The 26,679-nt window shown below is 41.8% G+C and overlaps 2 protein-coding genes across 2 annotated transcripts in view; one reads left to right on the top strand and one right to left on the bottom strand.

Annotated features, from left to right (window-relative positions):
- Positions 1 to 8,630, top strand: part of ABCA4 (ATP binding cassette subfamily A member 4) — a 111,792-nt gene extending 103,162 nt beyond the window's left edge. The window contains exon 44 of the mRNA XM_088791340.1: positions 5,036 to 8,630. The gene's annotated coding sequence lies outside the window, so the exon portion shown is untranslated. The remainder of the gene's footprint in view (positions 1 to 5,035) is intronic.
- Positions 1 to 26,679, bottom strand: part of LOC109458541 (uncharacterized) — a 101,407-nt gene that overhangs the window by 21,371 nt on the left and 53,357 nt on the right. The gene's annotated exons all lie outside the window — the stretch shown is intronic.

Genomic DNA, 26,679 nt, shown 5'->3' with positions numbered 1-26,679 from the left:
CTGTCTTGGTGCAGAGGCCAATAGGTCGACAATTCAAGGATGACTGTTTCTCTGCTACCCACAATGCCTGGGGTGTGGAACTGGCCCAGCTGGTGGACACTGTCACCATTCATTCTGATCTGGGATAAAGATACCTGAACTCTCAAGAGAACTTTAAGATCTATGAATTGATATGTTTTAATAAAAATAGACTTTTAAGTAGTCTTCAAAATAACATGTTTTTGTCATTTTATAGTTATTTTGTCAAAGGTAAGGACATATGTATCGGGCACTTCCACATAAAATTCATTTCATGTCATTTAATTCTAAATATTATTATTCCAACTTTAGTTAAGAGGATTAACCTAGGGCTCAGAGAGATTCAGAATCGTCTAACTGGTTAGTAGTAGCGTGGGAATTCACCCAGCTCTGTCTGCCCGAGGCCCCATAGTCTTTCCACCATACTTTCTTTCCATCACACCGTATCTCTGCTACCTGGGTGTCCTGCCTTGTCCTGAAGACACAGCTGTTTCTCATACTTATGGAAAAGAATTCTGACCTAGTGTAAACAAAAATTACAACAGAAACTCTACTTATTGGTCATGTGTGGCCTACTGGCCTAGGATGTCTCCTAGCATATTTATACCAATGCCATTAAGGCCAGAACCAAAGATCAGGGAGCCCCACTGCCACACTTCTGCCTTCCCAAGTGCCCTCGGCTTGCAGACACTACTCAGAAACACACAACTATTTTTCAGACATCAAACGACAAAACCAAGTTTCCAGAGATCAATGTTTACACACACACACACACACACACACACACACACAGCTGAGCTGCCCTTCATCTTAGCCATACAAAAGGCTTATTGTGCACCTGGCTGGTTCCTCTCAGAGATTTTCTTTCAGGTGGGTTGGGCTGAATCCTTCCCATTATCAAACTGTCATCTCTGTCTATAAACTCTGACTTCCCCAAGCTGTAATAATCACGTGGCAAAGGCTGTGATGCTGTAACCCACCCACGGCAAACAGAGAAGGCTGAAAAGACGTAATAGGACTGGGAGGAACATTATTGTGTGTCAAGTTCCTATTGTCAGCTAGAAGCTTTCAAAATAACTCTGTTAAGTAGTTATTTTTATCCCTCCTTTTAAAATGAGGCCACCCAAGCTCTGGGAGGTTGAGTGATTTGCCAAGCTCATACAGCTAATGAAAGGCAGAGTAGGATTTGAACCCAAGACTCTTGCTTAACACCCCTATGTTATCTCCTTTTATTTAATTTCATCTCATTTTCATTTTATTCTATTCCATTTCAAATTAATGTAATTTACTCTTCCTCACATTGAGATGAAGGTATTATCATTCCTACGTCATAAATGAAGGAACAAGTTGCTTCCGAAAGAGGTTTGCCCTCTGGAACACTCAACTCAAGCACTTTTCACACTTTCTTATATAACCGTTGTTAATACGTAAGTCAAGACTTTTAGCAGAACATAGTAGAACATAAGCTCCTTGAGGACAAGTGCCTCACAGTGAGTGTTTGATCCCTTCGTACTTCCAGGTAGACTGTCTTCAAATAGCCCTCATGTTTTAATGGCATAACCATTGCCTACATGGTAATGATGCAATAACCTACATCAAAAGAAGCATGACTTATAAATCAACATCTTAACTAAAACTCAGATTTAGAAGCACCTGATGTGCTTTGTCTTCCTCAGCCTCTAAGCTTCTTGGCTAAGACTTCCCTGATTGCGAATAACAGAAACCAATCTGAGTCAGTGTCAGTAAAACAAGGGTTTTATTGGGTAGATGAAATCCAAAAACTAGCACAAGACAGCTTATAGGACCTCAGTAAAGGAATTTGAAGACGTGCCCTCTACTGCTTAGACAGCTTACATGACTCAATTCCCAACTCCAGGACTCTATCCAAAATCCCAGAATGAGAACTGAATGGGTCCAACTGATCAGTTACAGTGGGAGTAGGGTTACCTGGTAGAAACAGGGCTTCCGGGACTTACCCCTATAAGGTTGCAGAGTTGTTAGCAAAGAGAAAACTCACTCCTAAATATTCATTCACAAAAAAATATCTATAGTAACTCCAATTCTAGGCAAAAGATATAAATACAGGTAGCACAATATAGTGGGGGGAAACACTATGTAAGAAATCAGGAGATCTGGTTCCCATGAATTCTCTGCACTGGCTTTGGGCAATTCCTTCCTCTATAAAATGAGGAGTTAAAGTAGATGACCAAATGACTTCCAAAGCCACCTTCAATTCTAAGTCTCTTTACATGGTTTGTGTAACCGTCACTTCAAGGAGATTTTGACACAGCTATCTGAGGAATGTACGTGTTTTGACGAGCCCAAGGTTTGCTTGAAACTTCTTCCTGTGAAACAACCAAGTGCAACGTCTCAAGAATGTCAGCATCCAGCTCTGTGAAAGGTCAATGTGACGATTCCAGGTGTTCAGTCTGGCCTCACAGACCCCACTGAGTCTTCTAATGGGACTTCTCCACACCTGTCTATTGTTCCATTTGTCCTCAGCTCACCTATCAGACCACATGACTGCAATGTCACGTTACTGTGCTGGAGCTTCAGCCAGTGCTTTATTTTAATCCAGCCTCAAATTAACTCCGAACCTGATTCAGTTAGTGCTGGCATTACCCAGGCGTCTGATGCTAACCAACTAATAGAACTCAACTCATTATTAGAAGAGGAATAATGAATCAAGGCAATTTGTTTCAACCCTATGCTTTGTTTTTTATCGTGCCCTCCAGGTCCTTTCTTTTAATGATTCTATTCTGCACCAACCACAGTATTTGAGTTCTTCTGAAACTAAATTCGCTCTCACCTGAAACACATTTAAAATTGTAAAACATTTGCCCCGTTACTCACCTATACTCCTAACCCCCCTTACTCTACTCTGCTTTTTATTTTCCCATAGCATTTATCACCTTCCAACATATATAACATTATGTCTATTTTTATTGTGGTTTTCTCCCACCAGACTGTAAGCTCCATAAAGGCTTATTATGGGTATCTTATCTTATAGTGGTATAATAAAAATATATATATATTTGGTCTTTGTCGCTGTTTCCTGGCACAGAGCTCCTAAAACCCTTGGAATTTCCTGAGTGATTGGAGTGTCTTTTGTTATTCATCATGAACCTCTTTTTGACCACAGCTGAGTTTATGCTAATGAGGTGACTAGTGATAGGACCCCAGATAGCTTCAGGATGGGGAGTGGTCACCAGAGAAGCAAACCATGTGATTAGAGGGTTGGAATTTTCAGCCCATTCTCAACTTCCAGGGAGGAGAGAAAGGCTGAAAATTGAGTCCAATCACCAATGGCCAATGATTTCACCAATCCTGCCTATGTGATGAAACCTCACATAAAAATGCCAAACAGTGGGGTTCAGGAGCTTCCAGTTTGTTGAAGTCATCCACATGCTGGGAGCCTGGTGCACCTAGACGCCACCAGGACAGAAGCTCCTGTACTTGAGAATTTTCTGGACCTTGTCCTATGTACCTCTTCATCTGGCTGTTCATTTATATTCTTTATAATAAACTGTGATCATAAATGTAAGTTGCTGAGTTCTGGGTGTCATTCTAGCACATTATCAAACCTGTGGGAATATCTTGGGAACCCCCAATCTTGTAGTCAGCCAGGAAGAAATGTGGGACTGCATTCGCGGTTGACATGTGAAGTGGGGCAGTTTTAAGGGACTGATCTCTTAATCTGTGGGGTCTGTGCTAATTTGTGACAGTGTCCAAATGGAGTTGAATTGTTGGACACCCAGTTGGTGTTGGAGAATTGGTTGCTATTAGAAAATGACACACTTCTACTCCTAGAAAAGTGCCTGGCACATGGTAGTCACTTAACTAATATTTGCTGAATAAATGAATGGATGGATGTCATCTCCTCTACACAAAACTGCCATTAAATTTCTCCTATTTTGACCATCTTCTTCGGCGTCCCCACTTCCTTCCTAGTGTCTTTCTAACAATTCAACAAATAAATATGTTTGAGTCCTCAACAAGTGCCAAGCATCATTGCAGTTCAGCCAGTAGGCATTGAGGACATTAGGGTCTTAGAGCAGCTCAGAACTCAGATTTTTTTGCCCACCCCTAGGGTAGGGCCCGGCCTTGTGGACAGGAGAGTCCTGGCCCTCTCTGAAACTCAATGCTCCTGACCCACAGTGATTCTTCAGGTTGTCCCCACATGCAGTAAAACACAGCCCTGAAAACATCCCTCTGAACCTCCGAAGTCTGGACTAAAATCACATGGGAAAGGCTGGTGCTAAAGACACAAGGTATGAGATTCATTCTCAGTAGGAAGCACATGGGACTCCACGCTGGCCAACAGCACAATCCTCTGTGTTTTCAGCAAACAAGCTTCTCCGAAGTAGGGCATCCAAGAGGCAGCTGAGTCGCTCTGTCCATCTTTTCTCTTAGCTGTTAGCTTCTACACTCAACTCTACGGGGAATTTTAAAGAAGTTCCACTTACTACACGACATTTACAAGAACGAATTTCAGATAGATAAAAGCATTTCACAAATATACAACTCCTACATTACTAGAACAGAAATATTATTGTAATCTTGGGGTGGAAGAGTCCTTTATAAGCAAAAAGCACAGAGGTAATAATGGAAAAACCAGGCAGATTTGACTAAGTTTCAAAACATTTTAAGAACAAAAGACTAACAATGTTAAAGATAAACTGATACACGTATTTTCTTTTTATTGAATGTTTTTATAAAGTTTTTAATAAAATACAGCTAACATACAGTATCCTGTTAGATTCAGGTATACACCATAGTTATTCAACATTTATATACCTAAGGTAGTGATCGCCATGATAAGTCCAGCAACCATGTGACACCGTACCACACTATCACAATATTATTGACTATATTTCTTATGCTGTACATTGTATTCCCATGACTTACTTGTTTTATACCTGGAAATTCGAACCTCTTATTTCCCTTCACCTTTTTACCCCCTTTTAAAATTTTTGAATTACAGTTGACATTCAATATTATTTTATATTAATTTCAGGTGTACAGCATAGTGGTGAGATGTTTATATAACTTAAGAAGTGATGGGCTGGCCCGGTGGCTCAGGCGGTTGGAGCTCCATGCTCCTAACTCCAAAGGCTGCCGGTTCGATTCCCACATGGCCCAGTGGGCTCTTAACCACAAGGTTTGTTGGTTCAACTCCTCGAGTCCCACAAGGGATGGTGGGCAGCTCCCCCTGCAACTAGCAACGGCAACAGCAACAGCAACAGCAACTGGACCTGGAGCTGAGCTGTGCCCGCCACAACTAAGATTGAAAGGACAACAACTTGAAGCTGAACGGCACCCTCCACAACTAAGATTGAAAGGACAACAACTTGACTTGGAAGAAAATCCTGGAAGTACACACTGTTCCCCAATAAAGTTCTTTTCCCCTTCCCCAATAAAATCTTAAAAAAAAAAAAAAAAAAAAGAAGAAGTGATCCCCTTGACTAGTCTAGTACCCACCTGGCACTATACATAGTTATTACCATATTATTGACTATATTCCCTATGCTTTACTTACATCCCCGTGACTATTTTGTAACTACCAATTTGTACTTTTTAATGCTGTCAGCTTTTTCGCTTTGACTCCCAACCCCTCTCCCATCTATCGCCTCAATAATCCAGCACCCATCTGACGTCATAAATAGTTACTACGGTATTATTGACTATATTCCTTATGCTATAACCTACATCCCCAGGACTACTTTGTAACAATCAATTTGTATTTCTTAATCCTTTCCCCCTTTTTTCACCCATTCCCAACACCCCTCCAGTCAAAATGTTCTCTGTATCTATGAGTTTCTGTTTTGTTTGTTTATTTATTTTGTTCTCTAGATTCCACATATAAGTGAAATCACATTGCATCTGTTTTTCTCTGTCTGACATACTCCACTCAGCACAATATGCGCCAGGTCCATCCATGCTGCCGCAGATGGCGAGAACCCATTCCTTTCCATGGCTGAACAACACTCCATTGTATATATGTACCACCTGTTTATCCATTTATCCATCGATGAGTACCCAAGCTGCCTCCACATCTTGGCTATTGTAAACAACACTACAACGAATATATAGATGCACACGTCCCTTTGAAGTAGTGTTTTGGGTTTCTTCAGATAAATACCCAGAAGGGGATTACTGGATCCTTCTTTGTCTCTTGTTATAGCCTTTGTTTTAAAGTCTATTTTGTCTGGTGTAAGTTTTGCTACCACAGCTTTTTTTTTTTTTTTTTTTTCCATTTTCATGAAATATCTTCTTTCTATGCCTTACTTTCAGTCTGTGTATGTCTTTTGATCTGAAGTGAGTCTCTTATAGGCAGCATATGTAAGGGTCTTGTTTTGTTATCCATTCAGCCACCCTGTCTTTTGATTTAAGCTATTTACATTTCAAGTAATTGTTGATACATATGTATTACAGTAATTGTCATTTTATTCTTTTTTTTTTTTTTTTTTTTTTTTGTCTTGAAGTTCCTCTAACTTTCCTTGTAATAGTACTTTAAAGGTGAGGAACTCCTTTAGCTTTTTCTGGTCTGGGAAGCTCTTTATCTGTTCTTTGATTCTAAAGGATAGCTTTGCTGGGCACAGGAATCTTAGTTGTAGGTCCTTGCTTTCCATCACTTTGAATATTTCCTGCCAATCCCTTCTGGCCTGCAAAGTTTCTTTTGAGAAGTCAGCTGACAGTCTTATGGGGGCTCCCTTGTAGGTAACTAACTACTTTTCTCTTGTTGCTTTTAAGATTCTCTCTTTGTCTTTAAACTTTGGCATTTTAATTGTGATGTGTCTTGGTGTGGGCCTCTTTGGGTTCATCTTGTTTGGGACACTCTGCACTTCCTGGGCTTTTATATTTATTTCTTTCCACAGGTTAGGGAAGTTTTCAATCATTATTTCATCAAATAGGTTTTCAAATCCTTTCTCGCTCTTCTTGTTCTGGTACCGCTATGATGGGAATGTTGATATACTTGATGTTATCCCAGATGCCCCTTAAACTCTCCTCATTTTGGGGGGATCTTTTTCTTTTTGCTGTTCTGATTGGGTATTTTCTGCTACTTTATCTAAATTGCTGATTTGATCCTCTGCTTCATCTCATCTAGTGTTGATTTCCTCCAATGTGTTCTTCATTTCAGTAACTGTGTTCTTTATTTCTGACTGATTCTTTTCTGTTTCTACCTCCAGTTTTACATTTCCTATCTCTTTGTTGAAGTTCTCCCTGAGATCATTGAGCATTCTCAAAACCAGTGTTTTGAACTCTGCATCTGGTAAATTGCTTGTCTCCATTTTGTTTAGTTCTTTTTCTGGAGCTTTGTTTTGTTCTGTTATTTGGGACATGTTTCTTTGTCTCCCCATTTTGGCTGCCTCTCTGTGTTTGCTTCTATGTAATAGGTAGGGCTGCCATGCCTCCTAGTCTTAGTAGAGTGACCTTATGTAGTAGGTGTCCTGTGGGACCCGGTGGCACCGTCTGCCTGGTCACCAGAGCTGGGTGCTCCAGGTGTGTCCCTTGTGTGGGTTGTGTGTGCCTTCCTGCTGTAGTTGAGCCTTCGTTGCTGTTTGCATGTTAGTGAGAATGATTGACCCTTGGGCTGATTGGTTGTGAGGACTGACTGTGACTACAGTGGAGGAGCTGGGTGCAAGGGCTGACCCTACAGAGCAGGATTTGTCTTAGCAGGGCTCTGGTGTCTGCCCACTCCTTCCCTTGGGTGTGTCATCCTTGGAGGCAGCCAGGTGATACTCTGGCCCAGTCCAAAGCTGGCCACTAGGCCTGCCAGCCCCAGGGCCTCCTAGGAGGGGACCAGCTGGAGGTCAAGTTCAGCCACAGTCTGTGCCCTACCCGGAGCCACCTAGCATGAGTCACAAAGCAATCCGCAGATGGCCACTGTCCTTGCTGTGCTTGGAGGTACCTCAAGAAGCCAAGTCAAAACCCAAGGCAAGCTGTGACTAGTTCCAGGCTTAGGGCTGCTCAGCCAGAGGTATGGACATTCCAAAGCCAGATGCTGCTTGTTTGGGTTTTGTGAAACTTTGAGAGAGTTTAGGAAAGTCTTCAGCATGAGCCAAGGCAGGCCATTTATAGGGAGAAGCCAATGGAAGTGGCTTGGATGTGCCTGAAAGTTAGGTGGGCGGGGCCTGAGGGAATCACTAGGGCGGGGCAGAGGAAAGGTGATAGCCAATTTGACGCAGACTCAAATATGGCATCTGCTGGTGTCTGCACATAGGGAGGGGGAGGGCTCAACAAAGAAACAGTAGCTTCAGCCAGCTTCTCTGTCCAAGAGAAAGCTGCCCCTCCAACCCTCAGTCTGAAGCTAAACAATTCAGTTCCTCCCTTAAGTCCTTGTTACCTTTCAAGCTGCTGCCCCAGCAGTGGAGCTCAGAGCAAGTGAGTCCTGCAGCAAGTAAGTCCATGTATGGGTCCCTTAAGAGGAGCACCTGGGGGTGCAGCCACCCTCCATCTCAGCCACTATCTCTGCTGGTTTCACAGCCAGAAGTTATGGGGACTTCTCTCCCCAGCACTGGAACCCTGGACTGGCAAGACTGGTTGGGACCCCTTGCTTCTTGTCGGGGACTCCCACAGCTGAGATATCCCTCCCAATTTTCAGTGGTCACATGCGGGTGTGGGACCAGCCTGTTTCACATCTCTGCCCCTCCTTCCAGTGTCAGTCTTGAGTGGCTTCTTCTGTATGTCCTTAGTTGTAGGGCTTCAGCTCAGCTGGACTTCAGGTGATTCTCAGTAATGGTTGTTCTGTGGTTTAGCTGTCATTGATGTGGTCCTGAGAGGTGGTGGGCACTGTGTTTACCTACTCTACCATCTTGACTGGAAATCCCAAATATTTTCAATATAGATAAATTAAAAGGTTAATAGTGATAATATATAAAAAGCTTCTACAAATTAATATAAATCCTTTGAAGACAAAAGACAGGAAAGATGAGATTTTCTTTGTGAGGGTGGGTAGTGGCAGAGAAAAGGCAAGAGAACAATGAGAGAGAGAAGAGAGCATCTCTCCTTCCACTTGACCCCAGACTGAATTTGAGGTCCCTACAAGAGGCATTAGCAGCAAACACTGATGGTAGGATTCAGTAGACATGTCTTAAGTCTCGGAATCAAAGCAGAGCAGTCTTGGGGCCCCTGTTGACACAGGATGTTTGGCACACGGTGAGCAGATGTCCCTTTCCCCAACTCTGCCTGAAACTCAATATCCCAACTCTGCCAACCAAGGATTGGAAACTTTGGAGACAGCACCCATGACATGGACTGTGGTGTTTGGCTTCTGTGAAATTCTTCAAGCTTCTGTGAGCGGTGGATACAAAAGAAGCATTGGAGGAGGGGAACAGAGAAGTTGTCACACACAGCCACAACCAACTAATACATGCGAGATACCCTTTTGGGAACTTCCAGAAAGAATTGGAGGACATTTTGAGGGGCCCAGGGGTCGGTTTTTACTTGGGATACTGAAACAGAAAATGTCTGGATATACATATCTATCCATTTGCTTTAAAGTCTGGAAGGATAATGGCTTTTTTGGGAAGAAATGGGATTAGAGGAGGCAGGAAATACCACTTTCTATTGTATATGCTTCTGGAATTTTAATTTATAAATAAGAAATATATATTACTTTCATAGTAGTAACATACAAGAAGATAGTTCCATTTAGAAAAAAAATACACAAGATATGGTATTTGGCTTTTAAGGGTTGAGCCCTTTTCTGCAGGGTGCTGTCCCAGCATGAGCCCACAATAATGTCATCTAATATATGTTATAAACAGTGGCAGGAAATAAAGCACAGAGCAGAGCAATGCATGGGAGCTTCCCTGGCCCCAGTGGCAGGAACCAAACCACATCCAAAGGCAAAATCTGGTCTGGTGGCTAACATGGAGCATGAGGGTTAGTTATTACCCCTAGCCTAGATTCCTTGCCTTATTCTGCCTCCAGATTTCTTAGAAAGACACCTTCTTTTGTGGGCAGTCACCACAGGGTTCAAAGGCTTTCTCTCTTAAACATGCTTAAACTGAGAGCTCCTTCCCTGCTGCTCTCATGAAAATAGCCAATGTTTCCATTAAGATTCACAAGGCCTGGCCCTGCCTTCCTCTCCAGCCTCATTCCTCCCAGCTTCCTGCTCTTGCTCCAGGCACTAAACTAGGTGTGGTTCCCCAAACTGTCACCTCTCTCTAACCTGGAACCTCTTACCTGCCCCTTGGCTCATGATTCCATTACCCTCCTGCAGAGAGTTCTCCCGAGGTGAGATACCATCAATTCTGCTCCCAGAACGCCCTGCGTCATCCTCTGAAACATTACCGCTCTGTAGAATGGCCGCCTGAGTATATGTTTGGCCCCCACCAGGGTGGTAGCTCTTTTGTTGGCAAGGGTGTAGTATTACCACAGTAGCCTCCAGCTCTGGACATAAAGCTCCATAAATATTTGCTGAATGAATAACCTACTGTTCTGGGCTAACCCTTCAGGCCTCCTCAAGTCAGGCCTCGCTGGCTCTCTTGTAAGCTCCTCACAGTTCCTGGGTGAAAGAAAGATGGTGGCAAAACTCCAACAAAGGGCTGTACTTACTAAAGTGTCTCTTCCCAGAAGAGAAACTTGAACACAAAAAGAGAGTTAAATGCCAACAGAGGTAACTGGGATTGCAGACCTCCCACATAAAGTTCTCAATATGTCAATTAACCAGGAACAAAGAGGAGATACAAGGCCTGGCAGGACCAGGGAAAGCAGGGGACTGGAGTGCTAGTTCTGAGTCTACCCCAAACCGCTGTGACTTTGGTCAAATCCCATCACCTCTCAGGCCTGTCTGTCCCAGGGTCTGTGAAGTAAAGAACTGGGTCAGGTGCTGGCTAAGATCCTAGGAGGGGAGATGGGAGAGAAGCTGACCAACCTGAAAAGCACATCGGTTGGGCTGTACCACCCAACCTTGACCTCAGCCCTGGATACAGCCCAACCCAAATCCTCCTGCCTAAAACAAACTCTCTTTGCAGGGAACATGCACAGTCTGGGTCACAGGGCAAAAAATCTCACCAACGCCCTTGCAGTTGGTACTGTTTACAGAGAAGGAAGTCTAGACTGGAATGGTGGTAACTTTCCTTTGAGAGAAAGGACACTTGACTCCTCACACCCCATTTCCCACAATGCAAGTTTTACTCAGAACTGATTTCTACCAAGCCATGCAATAACTGCCCCCCGGGCAGGGCTGTTCGCTAGCCTGAGCCTCCCTCCGAGAGGCAACTCTGGAAGCAAATCCATGCCCCTTTTCCTGTGCTGGAGTTGGGAGGCTGCAAACTATGTTACAAGGAAGAGGGGGGGGGGGCACATCTACTATTCCCACTGATTTCACTAAGCTGGGGAGAAAGAGAGTTTTTTGATATTTTTCCTCTATTCTACTAAGTATACAGGCTCAGGTATCAATGAGACCTGGGTTCAAGTCTCAATTCTGCCACTTTCTAATTATTTGACTTTATGCCAGTTTCCAACCTCTCTGTATGTCAGTTTCAAATCTGCAGAGTGGGACTATAACGTCTACCTTGAAGGGTTGGTATGAGAATTAACTCAGACAACATCTGTCAAACACACAATACAGGGCCTGCCTAACAGAGTACGGTAAGTGCTTAGCAACTGTTAACAGCCTGGAAATATCTGGCACAGAGCAATAAGGCTGATGTTTTTAAAAGAATTTCCCCATGAATCATGGTCAGGAGCAAATCCTGATCCCACAGCCCAGAATTCAGGTCTTTTCATGCCACCCACTCACCACCCAATCGTTCCAGCTACTTTGTGTTAAAGAGCTGAGAACTCAGAATTATGAAAATGAAAACCCCCGTGAAAAAAAATGAAAGACTGGCCTGTACCTGACCACAGTGGCAGACCCCAAACCCAGGAAACCACAGGGCTCAGATCTGAAGTTTCTTTCTGCCCTGGTGGCACAGCCCTGAGATCAGGCTGCCCAAATTCAAGTTACCGACTTTGATCCTGACATGCCACCGCCCCAGTGAGCTTTTGCTTACTCATTGTGGAAGCTTCAGAATAGTTACTTTTCAATCTCATGAAAAATCTCTGCAGCCTGCTTTGTGGGGCAGTTAGTACCAGGAAGTTGTAGCACGGACAGGATACATGATAATGGATGGCACCTGGAACAGAGAGGCGGGTCCTCAGGTGCCTCTGCCAGCTCTGGGCCAATAAACCTTTTTGTTCTGTTTGGGTTAATTTCAGTTTCTTATATTTAAATAAAACCAAAGGATCAAGTTAAGACTACTACTCCTGATGTAAGTTAGGTTCCTCAGACAAACTCTCCCTGACTTGGTTAATAAACAAGCCAGTGATTAAGCTGCTCTAGCACATTCTATTCTGTAGCCAAAAAGGGATCTTCCCTGTTACGAAGGATATAGACGCTAGACTAGTAGCTTCTTTATTACTACAGTCTGTAGTATTAGTCTCTGTCCAACTTCCCCAAGTCTGTGTCTGCTGTATGTGGGGCATAAAAAGACCCCCTCCAATTCCAAAGTCACTTATCAGACACCACCAGGACCCGAGCAGACCCAGAAATGAAAGGAGGCTTCTGGGGCCCTGCTGCAGGGGTTTGGACCATGAAGGCATGGTGCACGCCAGGCACTGTGCCAACTACTGCACATATATCGCCTCAATTAATCTTCATAATAATCCCATACACAGGTTGTGGGGACAGAGTCCCAGAGAGCAGTTTCCAGGCTCTCAGCCTCACCTGGAAAGGTTCTGGCTCAGTTATTAGATGGTCATCAGCTGTAATCAGATGGCCATCCACTGTGGCTGGGTGGCCATCAGCTGTTACCAGTTAGGCGTTGGCCACTGTTATAACTGCCGTGGCTAAACTCACAAGGGCGGATTGCAGTTAGCAAGGGGTTGCTTGGTTGGCAGAGAAGCAGACGGCAGATTGCGGATCTTGTGGCTCCTGTTTCTTGTGTCCCCAACCCAGCCTCCAGCAGGAATATAGTGGTATGACTTCCCTGTCTATGGCTCTGTTGGTGTTCCTTTTTGGCCTCACCATATCCTGCGTTCTTGTGTGGGGAGCGGGACCAGAGACCCTGCATGACACCGGGATTATTATGTGTGAAGTCTCAGAGAGGTTAACTGGCACGCCGAAGAAATTGCCAGAAGCAAGTCTTAAACCCCACGGCCCGATGTAGGAGGATAGCGCATAATACTGCCTTTACCGTTTTACTACAAATTACAAATGTTATACATTTCCAAAAATTGGGAGATGAGTGAGCACTGGAGTTACTTGGAAAAGGGCGAAGGATTTGGAAGGGCCCAGGCAAGGGGGAAGAGGCAAGGAACCCACGTGCTGGGAAGGAGTCTAACGTGTTCAGGAAGCCGGGGCAAGACCAAGTGCAGACTTTGTCACTGCAAAATTTTCTCTCGTCCCTACTGCAATATATCTCATCTGTAAATTAAAGCCTACCTGAACATGTGTGGATGAGTGCTGTTAACACACCTATTAATTTTAGCAGCTCTTGGAAATGCCTCCTCCCGCAGCTCAGAATGAAAGAGCTGCAGGACAGGCAGAGATGTGTCCTCCCGCACGATTCTCCTCAGCCAACCTCTGCTGACTTCTGTCCCCTCTGAGTACCTGGGGCACTGCGAACTGGGGTGGCTCATGACAGCTTCTTCTACAAGCTCTTTAGACTCAGAATCCTTCTAAAAAGAGAGTGGCTTATACTTTGTGGTTTGGAAATTGCACTATACAGATGGTTCTGTGCAAGTTTAATTTCTTCACTCTTTGGCATTGACAGAACATTGTTGCTTTGTTTTTAACAGACTTATACAAATCAAATACATAATATTGCTCTTAAAGTGGAGGTCGTTTGTGTAACTAGTTCAAGATTCATAACAAGACACATTCCAAGTTGTCCTGACACAACCAGAGAGACCGGTCACTGTCTGGCTGAGACCCCAGCTCCCTGTGGGAGAATGTGGAGCCCGTATAGTTAGCCCCCCGGCTCCCAGATAGCATGAGTCTCTCCCTCCTCAGGCCCGCAGCCCTGGGTCTGTGCCTCTCCTGAAATCTCTGCCTCAGACCTCATATTATAGCTCTCTGTGACCAGGCCACCACGGAGGAAGTTCCTGGGGGTGGGGGTCATGCTTCATCCACTCTTCCAACAACTGTGCCTTCATGTCTTCTGAGGACCAAACAAATTGCCAAGCCTTGGATACACTTGTGAGCAAGACTGTCCTGGTATCGGAAAGGCATCATGCTTAAGAATATAGACTCTGGAGTTAGAATTCCAGCTGTGCCACTTGCTAGCTATGTGACCCTGGGCAAGTCACTTCACCCTGTGTATCTGTTTCCCTAAGTATACAATGGTGATAATAACTCCCTACCCACAGCAATGAGAGGATTAAGTGAATTCATATATGTTTATGGTTAATACCCAGTAAGATCTACATATAATTTAATATTACAGATTGTAGTGATACTGAAACAGACTGATACAATAAAATGTAAGGGTTCTCTATGGCAAGTACAAGATATGTTAGGAGGACACAAGAGGGGTGCATAAATCAGACTTAGGAGGGCTTCCTAAAAGGCGTGGCACTCTAAACAGAGACTTAAAGAATCGGTTAACTATAACTAACTTATTACTATAATAAGTTAATGACTTATTACTATAATAACTTATAACTATAATAATCGGTTAACTATAATAACTTATTACTATAATAACTAACTTATTACTATAATAGTAATCAGATGTGAGACAGGGAGAAGAATGATCCAGATTGAGGGAACAGTACATGGTAAGGCTTCGAGGCAAAAGTCCATGCTTTCTTTGGCAAATTTGCTTTCTTTAAAAAAATAAAATGAAGACTAAGTCAGTCACTAAGTAACAGTTGTTACAGAATTTATAATGTGCCTTCTATCCTTTGAACCATTAATGTGCAAACTGCAAAGAATTCCAAGTCAGATCACAAAGAACAAGTCAGAACTAAGTTCATCTTTGAAGTTTATACCAACAAGGTCAAAATGGCTCACAATGTCTCTTTTATTTTCAGTAGAAAACAAACATTTATGGACCTCCAATTTTCAGGTTAATTGAATCATTTCTTGGAAGAGTTCTGATCTGTAGACTCCCTAAGACAAGACATAGAGCCTTCTTGGTTTTTATTCCCCACCACCGTTCCCAGCACCTTGCACGTGGTAGTTACCCAACAAATACCTCTTTTTTTCCTTTTATACTCGAATGCACTGAATTTTTGTTTGCGCCCTAATTTTTGTTGTTGTTGTTGTTAACAAATGCTTTTTCACTGGTGCGTGTTCAAATGAATCCTGCCAATGCTCCTGGGTTCTCTTCCCATTCAAGGTGCAGAAAACAAGTTTGGGCCTGCCTCTGATCTCTTAGAGCCCCAAGCTAATCTCCAAGATGACCTCACTGCAGAGCTGTGTTTTATAATCAGCTAGCAAATCTCAGCATGAACTGAGAGGGAAGGTTGGAAAGACAATAAAAATACAAACAAGCCAGGATTGTACTAGTCATGTCAGTTCAGAGAATCAGTTGAATCCATGACTGGTTTCAATTTTAAGAAAACTAAAGGGAGAAATTGTCCCAGCAGGTAATAATCCTTTTCAGAAGACAAGCAAAGCCTATTCTTATTAACAAATGAGGAACGGTGGTTTCTAAGATAATAGAAGTAGGGAAGGGACTTTAAAATCCATCTAAGTCAGGGATTTTCAAACAGGTTTTTACTGAGGAACACTTTGCTCAAACTAAATACCACCAAGATGTGTAAACAAGAAAAACACACTGAGACAAAGCTTCTCTGGTTGAAGGCGGGATCCTGGCCTCATTTCCAGCTATTGCTCCCCTACTGCTGAGCTCTTCTAAAACCACTCATTTTCAGTCTAACCCACTACCTGCGCCATTGCACAGAAAGAAAACCTGATGCTGAGAAAAAAATACTTGTCCAAGGTCACACAGCTAGTTGCTAGCAGAGCCAGATGAGTCCCTAGGTCGACTTACTCCAAATTCAGCGACCCTTCCACTATACCACATGGGTGGTAGGGGAAACAAGCTCACTGACATGGAGGACGTGGCTGATGGGAAGTACATGGAGCATAAGAGGAGAAGCATCGCCCCATCAAATGTACAGAGGGACAGGCAAATGAAAGTCACACAGTGGCCACTACGTAGCTGCTTGGGGGCTCCGAGATGCCTGCTTAAATGAGAAGCATGTCCCATCTTCCTGCTGAATCACCAGGCTGCGGTGATTTGTTTGCATAGTCAAGTCAATAGACATGAAGTGAGCATCTGCTGTTAGGTGCTGGACAGCGTGCTGGATCCGGCAATGCAGGAGTGAGGGTGCCGCAGTGTTCATGCGGGGTTTCCAAGGAGGAGTTTGTCACCAGGTAGATAGGAGAGGAGGGGCAGCTCGTTCAGAAACAACAGAGACAGATTTTAAACAACGGCAAAAGGTGCTCATTTGCAGTTTAGAAAAATCTGAGGTGGCACTGTGGAAATCCACAGCAGGAGGAGGCTTCTGCAATGGTTGAACAGAGGGGACTAAGGGCACGGATGGAAAACAACGGTGGTTTTCAAGAGGAAAACCAGTATGGGGAGTGGGAGTAATAAAGCTCGGAGGACTCCACTGGCTACCGTGGTTCTTGGGAAACTGCTGGAAGGTGGTGCTGCCAAGTTAGATAAAGAATTGTGTCAGAGGGGAACTAAGGAGCCAGCTTTAGCTGTGCTGGTGGGCCCTCTGAGTGGAGATGTCCCGTAGGAGATGAGTGGAGGGGTCTGATGGCACATACAGCACAGGGCTGGGCGCATGCCTCAACTTCTAAAGGAAACGGCACTGCCTATTTCCCCTGTGGGTACAGAGCTTGTTTGAGCCCTCTGTTCTGAGGCTCTTTAATCAGTAGGATTTACTGAAATGGTGTGTTGGATGTTTTCTTTTCCCCTAAGCTATCTAGTAGAATCCAAACCCTATCGACTTTTACCACAAAGTAGCTGGGGAATGCAGGCACACCCCAGAGAAATTGGCTTCCTCTGGTACATCTGAATTAGGAAGCAGATTTATTTTAAGCAATGGTGAAAATACATGGCATTGAAAAGTATAGAGCACATGTCCAATTTAGCTTTATCCCATTCTCTTATGGAATAAAAGTATCACCATTTTGCAAGTGAAAAATATATAATATGAAGAAGATAAAAGTATACTTGCCAAAGTCAGGGAACCCTGTACCTAGAAGTGAATTAGGTACACAAGTGGTCATGCAATCAATGTGTCTTCACCAAGAAATCTATGGCACTAAGACATAACACTCAAAACTGTGGGAGATATTAAAATAGAAGAAGTCTAAGAAATAGCACATCAGCTCCAGTAACTGATAATTAATTGGCTAGATAAGTAAATATAAAAATGAGAATCTAAGGACGTTTGTGACAAATGTCAATAGAAATTAAATGTCACAGAAATTCAGAGGTCGGAAATAGAAGTTTAGCCAGAGTAAGGAGGAAAAGTCTCATGGGGAAGATGTGCCATCTAAACGTAGTGTAGAAGGACAAGCTGGGTTTCAACAAGCAAATAAAGGAGGGGGCAGCGAGGATGGAGGGGGAGAATGGACTGAGGCATGGAATGGCCACCACTGAATGTGGCAGGACACAGAGAAGAGGAGATTCTGGTTGAAGCAGAATCACTTGGGAGTGACCTGACACAGAACTGGAGAGAGTCTGAGGGTCCTAACCCTTGCTGGACGTTATCATGGAGGTCACGGGCATTCCCGGAAGGGAATCTGAGCAAAAAAGGACATAGGGCATCAAAGAGGTGGGAGTTTGGGGATAACCAGTCAAGACTGCTCATTATTCGTACTTCAAGGGCAAAGAGAATGGGGGCATGAGAGGAGTGGAGCAGAGAAGAGGCGAAGGTAGCTTTGTGAACAAGACAGCATGTGAGATTGGGCTGTTTTGGATGTTGAGGTGCAAGAGCAAACTCAGGCTGGAGAAGTGCTACAGAGGAGAAAAGGCACAAAGTCCAATTGCCCTAAATGTTGGGTGCGTGTAGGAAGTCAAAGGCATGAGGCAAAAGGCAGACCAGAGCCAGGAGCCCTGGCCTACAGAGAATTTGGACTTTACCCAACAGGCAGTGGGACTCCCTGAAAGTGGTAGCTAAGAGGGCTTACTAGACCAGAAGCTGTGTGGGAGAAACATTTGCTAATGATAGCCCCACTGTTGATACTTGGCAATATTTACAGCATTTCAATGCATAGTAAGGATGGTTGCGACAGATTGGAAGAAGCTACTGAGGCTGGCAGGAGAGGTGGAAAGAGCCAGGCACCAGGCAGTGCCTACCTAAATTGGAACGCGTGCACTGGGAGGAGAGGGGACATGAAGGACTTTTGGAGTCTGACCTGAAAGTCTGAATGTGTAATTGAAGAGGAGGTTTGGAGGTTTCGAACGCACACCTTCACAGACCTTCCATTTCCATCAACTGTGAACCATGCCAGCATAATGTGTATACTGATGGCACCCAACCTTTCCCAATACATATAAGGACCCACCCCTCTGGCTATTCTTAAAACCCTCTTTATACACATGCTTGAAAGGTACTCTGAGTGCAGTAAGAACTTCTGGAAACATTCTTACATTGTGAGACGTACCGTCTTTACAGAAAAAGTAAGGAAAACATACTGGTGCCACTTACAGGATTATCAGGAAATAAAATGTTGGTAGCACCCCAGAAGCCAGCTATCCCAATCACTATCCCACCCTTACTCTCAGAACTGACCACTCTCCTGAATTTTGTAACTGCCATTTCCTTCCTTTACTTTAATACCTGCATATGCATTCCCAAACGGTAGAGAATCATTTTATCAATACAAGCAAAATCATACTGTGAGAATAAAATAAATGATATAAAATAGCATGATGGTGTGCCACTGGATAGAAGACAGATCAATAGAGGAGAATTGAAAGACTAGAAACAGAACCAAGTATTTATATGAATTAGATGATAGCTATTTCATATCCTTTATCAAAATAAATTCCAAATGGAGTAAAGATTTAGTGTAAATACTGGAATAATAAAAGTGGAAATAGAGGGAGATGTTTATGTTATCTTGAGGTAGAAAGGCCTTTCTAAACATAACACCAAAGGCTGGAACCATAAAGGAAGAGTGTCAGATTTGTCCATAAAGAAATAAAAATAATGATAAACACAGTAACCAAAATAAAAAGAAAATGCCAAACAGGGGATGACATAAGACTAACAAGTCAATTATGTCCTTAGTTCTTACAAATCAGCAAGAAAAAGCCACTGTGGTCAAAACGTGGCTAGGACATTTTATCAACTAGCTATTGGCACAAAATGATTAATAAATAGCCTCAAAATTTCATGGCATAAAGCAACATTTATTCTCACTTATAATATGCAGGTCAACTAAGGTCGATTGGGCATTGGGTTCAGCTGTGCTTGTCACAGCTGCAGGTTGGGTCCACGTCTGTCCCATATGTTTCTCATCCTTTGGGCCTGCAGAATGGCCAGCACGTGTTTATATCACAGTGATGGCAGAAGACCAACTAAGCACTCCCCCATCAACTCAATATCTTCTAAGAAGTAAAAAATTTTATATCTCTAAATATTATAATACTGTTTCTTCTTTTATCTCTGAATTTCAATACTTATGATAATAAACCTTTGCTTTCTCAGTTGCCAATTATTCAGAAAAATCCTTCTTTTTGGCAAGTGGGCCAGCCATTGGGAAATAGCATCGTCCAATTCAGTTTTTTCACGTCACAAATGAGATTCTGACACCAGAGAAATTTCCCAGCTTGTTGAGGTCCCTCCACTGGTTACTGCCTGAGGCCTGTCCCTGCTCTTGCGCCGGGCTCCTGGTTCCCCAGCAACCCAGGGTTTTCTCCAACCTCTCCTATTTTTAAATGGTAATTCTTCATTTAATGGTAAACATACTATTCTGACTTTAGTCTGAGTTCGTCTTGGGATGGGGTCATCATCAGGGACAATTAAGACAGAATCCAGGTTACATTCCACGGTGCACTGACAGCTTAGACTTGGTCCTAATGTCACGGGTACCCAAACCAACATCTGGCAATGAAATGAAAGGCCCAAAGTTGGCTCAACACTAGTCAGATTTTAAATATAACCTGTACAGAATTAGCAAGTATTAGCAAGTTCTGAATACATTTGAAGGTCATTTCTTTCATCATTTAGTATTTCCTCGGGGATTTTGGATGACTCGCTGGGGAAAGCAGCCAACATACCATAGGTTACATGAAATAATATGTAGAAGTAACTAAAACTTGAAACCAGTAATTATAGTTTCCTTGCCACAAAATTTTAATAGTCCTACTTGTCTTGTGTTTTCTTAGTGAATCATGCAAAAAAATGTATGTATCTGTTCTTATGGCAGCTAACTCTTAGCTGTTTATGCCACACATGCTAAGAATTTGCATGTTATCTCATTTATATAACAACTGTATGAGTTAAGTGCTAGGGTTACCCCCATTCTATAGATGAGGAAACCAAGGCTTAGAGAGAATAAAAAACTTACCCCGACACATGCTGCTGGCAAGTGTTGGAACCAGGGTTTGAAGTAAGGTTCTCTGACGCAATGCTCTTGCTCTCTGAACCGTTCTACTCTAATGCTTCTGTGGCCAGCTATCATCTATCATTCATCTATCTATGACTATAATCCTCAAAAATGTACATCAGAATTATGAATTTTTTCCTATTTTTAATCTCCCTAGAACTTTTAAATATTTTTACATAAAAATAAATTTTAAATATGTGTATCATACTTATGGGTGCTCTTTCGTGTATATAATTGCAAACTAAAGTTAGCGCTTTGCCCAAATGTGTAAACACTTGTATCAACGTCCATTTAAAAATTATAGAGTGATGTTTATCAGAGAGGAGAAAAAGATTTATCTTACATATTTAATGTAGTAGTACATTTCAAATGTGAGTATAAGAACAGAAATGGTATCAGTCAGGGTTCAACAGCAGGAAACAGAAACCACTCGATTTTAACCAGAAGGTGTTTAATACAGAGAGTTAAGTGCTTACAAAATTGAAGGTTGGACAAACGGGCTCTGGACTGGGCCTCTAGAAATAGCTCCCAGAATGATGCTGCTCAACTGTCCTTCCAGGAGAGCTCCTCTTGTGCCTTAATAAGAAGGGTGAGCAATTAGGAGGCTGCCATTGAATCTGCTGAGTTTAAGAGCTTATTGCCATCACCATGATCCAGGGATCAGAAAGTGGCCCTAAGTGCCCCATGCTGGGGATAGGACATCGGACCATGTCTGCAGCACAACTCAATAGCTGAAGACACAGGAAGATGCCCTTCTTCATTGTACCTTTGAAATCTAAAACTAGTACATGGAATTAATGTAATCTAGGTTGTACCCAGAATGAGAATTGCAAGGGATCCTAAGAATTAGGATCTGTTTAACTTCCAGGCTCTGTTGTTCAGAAGAAATTCGGAAATTGAGTGCCAATTTAAGATTTCCACCACATTATAAAATAACATGGAATTCCTATGGCTGTGAGACACTGTGGTCTGTGTCCCATTGAAAATCACCACCTCACTAATGGGACAGCAGTCTCCAGCGCTTCATGTGATGTTCTCTAACTTGCTCCACTGGAATTGCTACACAAACAGGAACCAAGGGAGAAGAAACTTTGCTTGTGGATTTTTAAAAATAACTACCTCTTGCTAAAAGCTTGTTAATCTCCAGGGGTTACATACTGTCAATAGATATGTGATAGCAGCCTTGATTAAACATGTTTTAAGGCCAAAAGAATATGACAAGAATTAGCAATGTTCTTATCTGTGTATTAACAGACTGAAAATAATTTAGTGTCATAACATGGGAAAATGCTTACATATAAAATTAATTTTAAAAGGATACAAAATTATATAGAGTATGATTATAATATATCATAAAATAACAAAATCTTACTAGTAATCAAGAAATAATGAGATACCACCTATTACCCATCAGATTGGCGAAGACGGAAACGACAGATAATATCTAGTGTTGATGATTGTGGGATGAAATGAGTAGTCTTGTGCAATTTAGATTTGAGTGTAAATTGGTTCAGTGGTAGCTACTAAAGTAGAAAACATGCACATCATTCAAGACAGTGATACTACATTTGGTTACCTCTCCAAGAAAAAATGTTCCCCTATGTACAAATAGGCAAGTACTAAGAATGTTTATGGCCACATTGTTTATTCTAGCAGAAACCTCAAAACATCCTACCTGACCATCAACACAGAGAATTAATCATAGTATGTTCATGCAATATACTATTAGGTTGTTTGTAATATGGATGAGATAGACATCTATGTACTGTATTTCCTGTTATGGAAAAATAATATTGTTAAATTTAAAATGAATTGCATATAATAATAATATATTCACATTTATGTTAAACACACACAAATGCATATATAACTAACACTCGTGGGACATTTACTACATGCCAGGACTGTTCTAAAAGCTTTATTTTTAACTCATTTAATTCTCAGCAGTCTGGATCCAGAGTCCATACCTCTCAGGGAAGAGAAAGAACTGGAAATCAGACGAAGTTTTGAATAACTCCAAAGTCACAAATTTATTTAATCCTCATTTTCAGGTGACATCGTTGTTGGATTTTCCAGAAAAGGGTACCATGCCCTACTCGGGGTGAAATATTGGAATTTCAGGATCCTGATGCCCAGAATTTTTGTCATCTGGTTTCATGAGAATGATACCAGGGCTTGATCTGCTTTACGAAGGTGAGCCAGAGGGATTCTCAGAAACGTGTTGCCTTCTGAAAAAGAACTCTACACAGCCTCATTAAAAATCTGCTCACTCTCCTTGGTAGAAGTAACTCAACGCTAGATCTTCTCTTTCCAGTAATGGAAAACGTAACAGTTGAGGCTATCAATGGTGCAACTCAAGTACAAAATGCCTGGGTGTAGCAAGGAACAGATTATAGGCATTGTTATCAAGATTGCCAATCTCTCATACACTTTATCACAATATTTTTTTATTTTCTTCATAGTCTTAAATATTCATTGAAATCATTTTTAAGTTTTATTTATTATATGTCTTCTGCACTAAACGTAAGGAATATCTGTCTTGAAGAGCTAGTCCAAACTCCTTAGAATGGTCCTTAGATAACATTAGATATTCAATAAGATTTTCTGAATGATTAAATAAATGTTATTCATACCATTTATTTTCCAGAGATCGTGTTGTGCTGTGTGTGATAAGGCCTGTGAATAGCTGATTTCACTTCCCTTTCTCTGGCAGGCACAACCCATTTAGGATTGCCCAGACTGACTGCTTTCTTAGAAAGGGTGTTCTCTCTTCCCATCCTTTGATTCAACTCCACAGTGTAAAGGGCCAGGGGGAGGTGAGGCCACCATTGGAAGAAGGGGAAGTGGGGGTTGCTTGGGGCCCTTTTCTCCCCCTGGGTTCCAGCAATAATTTAGCAGTGGCTGAGTGAAGATAATTAATCTGGATGATTTTGACCTCAGAAAGTAAACAATGGACCCTCATCCCAGCTCATCTGTTTTGCTCTTACCAATATGGAAAAATAACATTAAAAGGTTAGTTGCTACATTTTGTCTCCCTGACTTTTCTCTGTGCCCTATTTTTTATTTTGCTTGCTCTAAGTAAATCTTATCAGTTTTTCTAACCCAACCATGGTAACCTGATTTCTCTCCTTTCTACTAACTAGGGCAAAATGAAGGCACACGTATTCTGTTTTGATGCATCTTCACAGCCTTCATTCACCATGGGCCGGTTCTCACTAACCTATGTCTAGGTGACTACCAGAGTCTTCTCACTGGTCTCTTGGCAATTTTACATACTACTTGCAGACTTATTATATTTGTACCCCATTTTCATGGGGTCAACTACAATAAAATTTTACATTTACTTGTAATTATATGATTAAAATTGGCCTCCTCCACTGGATTATGAATTACATGCAAACAGGGATAAAGTCACTTTGCTCACTGTGAATCTGTAGTGCCGAGTCCACTACTTAATGAGTATAAGACATTTGAGAAATCTATTAAATAAATATTATTATTAAATATAGATTTTTTTCTTATCTACAGCTTCAAGTCAATACTCTGCTTTACTCAAGATCAAGAGTCTTCTTAAAGCAAACCTGAAAGCCTCTGCTTGATGTTTATGGTCCTCCATTAATCACACCCTCGTTCTCTTCCCCTTTCAAGGGGTACCTCTGCTCAAGGTAGGTGTCTCCCTTCTATTCTTGTCAGAAAATGTTGTGGTTATTTCCACTCCTCTGCCCTGGCCCATGTTACATTCCAAACCAAGTTCTGTTCCTTCAACTCATATGACAAATACAGTGACAATTATATTATTTCGAAAGAATTTGGGTTTTAGAATATTCCTAGAGAAATTCTTTTTAAAACCCTCATTTCTAGAGTAGCTATGACCCCAATTAGTGGCTCCTGAATATGGTAACATGAACATAGCAATTACCAATTTCAGGAATTAAGCCAAAATTTGAGACATTAAATCTATTTTTCCTTAATAATAAAATGTACCAGGTGACCCCTTAATAAAGTAAACTGAATTTTAATCCTCAAATTTCATTAGTCCTTGTATAAAAAATAGACTCTAAATGAAAATATGATCACCTCCTCTAACAATTAATATATCCATAAGACTATTTTTTATGTTTGCTTTAATCTATACACTGACAGCTTATTAGCTCCTGTTGGGCTTCCAACAGTACATTATAATGTTGTAAGTGTTCTGCGAACAAATATTTTGAGGAAATTATGGTATAGTGTATTACAAGCCAAGCGAGGAGAGTGGTTTTTAAAGGAGAACATGGACAGTAGTATCAGATCCTAGAAAGGTCAGGAGAATAAAATAAAATAAAACATCAGTCAAAGTTAGTGACTCTTCATATTCATAAACATTTACAGAAGAAGTTTAAAGCATCTGAAACCAAAAGTTTCTAACCCCAAAGATGGAAATGTGAACAATATTACTTCTCTTCCATAGACCAGAGAAAAAAAGACTCACTCAAAATAACTGTATATAATAAAGTTCTTCTGATTTTGCTTTCCCTGTTTTTGTCACCAAATAAATTCAGAAAATTAAGTTTCCCTGTCTCAAAATTACGGTGCCATGGCAAGGGTATCATTAAGTATAATATATAGTAAAATTAAGCTGTACTGGCATAAAAAGCATATAAATCATGCACACAAACATTCAAGAATTAAAATCACTGTAATAAATACACTTTTTGTGTCATAGAGTAATTGTAGTATGAAAGAGTAAGGAGTTTGAAAATAAAGGACCTAGGTTTTTTTATTGGGGCCCCAAAACTTATTAATAGTGAGATTTTCAACAAAATCTGAAAATTTATCTGAGTTGCTATGAAGAGTAAATGAGTTTACATATATAAAATTTAAAAACATCATACAGGGCCAGCCTGGTGGCTCAGGCGGTTGGAGCTCCGTGCTCCTAACTCCGAAGGCTGCCGGTTCAATTCCCGCATGGCCCAGTGGGCTCTCAACCACAAGGTTGCCAGTTCGATTCCTCAACTCCCACAAGGGATGGTGGGCAGCGCCCCCTGCAACTAAAATTGATCTGCCTCCCGGATGGCTCAGTTGGTTGGAGCGCATCCTCTCACCCACAAGGTTGCCAGTTCGACTCCCGCAAAGGATGGTGGGCTGTGCCCCTGCAACTAGAAAACGGCAACTGGACCTGGAGCTGAGCTGCACCCTCTACAACTAAGATTGAAAGGACAACAACTTGACTTGGAAAAAAAAAAGGCCTGGAAGTACACACTGTTCCCCAATAAAGTCCTGTTCCCCTTCCCCGATAAAATCTTAAAAAAAAAAAAACATCATACAGTGCTGCTGTGAATTCATGTCATGAATTTGCCAATGTTGTAAGAACTGGATTGTAAGGGGGAAAGAGCAGAGGCATTTATAATAGGAGCTCTCCCTTACTGAGCATTTACTATAAGGCCTTTTCATGAGTTCCCTCATTAATTCCTCACACCTACCCAATGTGGTAGATACTATATTAGGTGAAACCATTGGAACTAGCCATTTCTGTAGATCAAAAATAATCAGTTATCAGCAAATTCATTTGGTTTGAACTATCATCTGCCCAGATTGGAGATAGTGAAAGACAGAAAGACTAAGTTAAAATAGCTGGTACCTGGCTGGTAAAGTCAGGTTTGAAAGCCATACAGGTTTAGGTCAGTGACTAATATGCTATGTAAATACCCAGCAGAGAGGTATTTGCATGAATTCATGCATGGTATTAGAGAATATACAAAAAGTCAAGAAATGATTCCTCAGCACATTCAGCAAAGAATCAAATTTTTACACTAATTAAAATAACCCATGTTTATTCCTGCTTCTGGGATTACCCTTCTCCTCAATGAATTCTTACTCGCCTTCATTCAGCCAACAAATATTTACTCAAAATCAGGTTCAATTTCTAACTTCCTAGTAGAAGGAGCTTCTTTTCCATCCCTCCTCTAATTCTTACCAACTGCAATTCATCTCTCTTCTTAATAGCAGTTTGCCTTTTAATACATCTGATTACTATCAACAAAAGTAAGAGTTTCTTGAAGAAGCTCAATAAATCTTCAGTTTGAGGTGCATACTAAGTTTAC

The sequence above is a fragment of the Rhinolophus sinicus genome, chromosome 14 (genome assembly GCF_057876585.1).
Source record: "Rhinolophus sinicus isolate RSI-liver-muscle chromosome 14, RSI-T2T, whole genome shotgun sequence".
Classification (NCBI taxonomy): Eukaryota; Metazoa; Chordata; class Mammalia; order Chiroptera; family Rhinolophidae; genus Rhinolophus; species Rhinolophus sinicus.
Note: the sequence above shows the minus strand (reverse complement) of the source record. Positions and strands in the feature narration are given on the sequence as shown.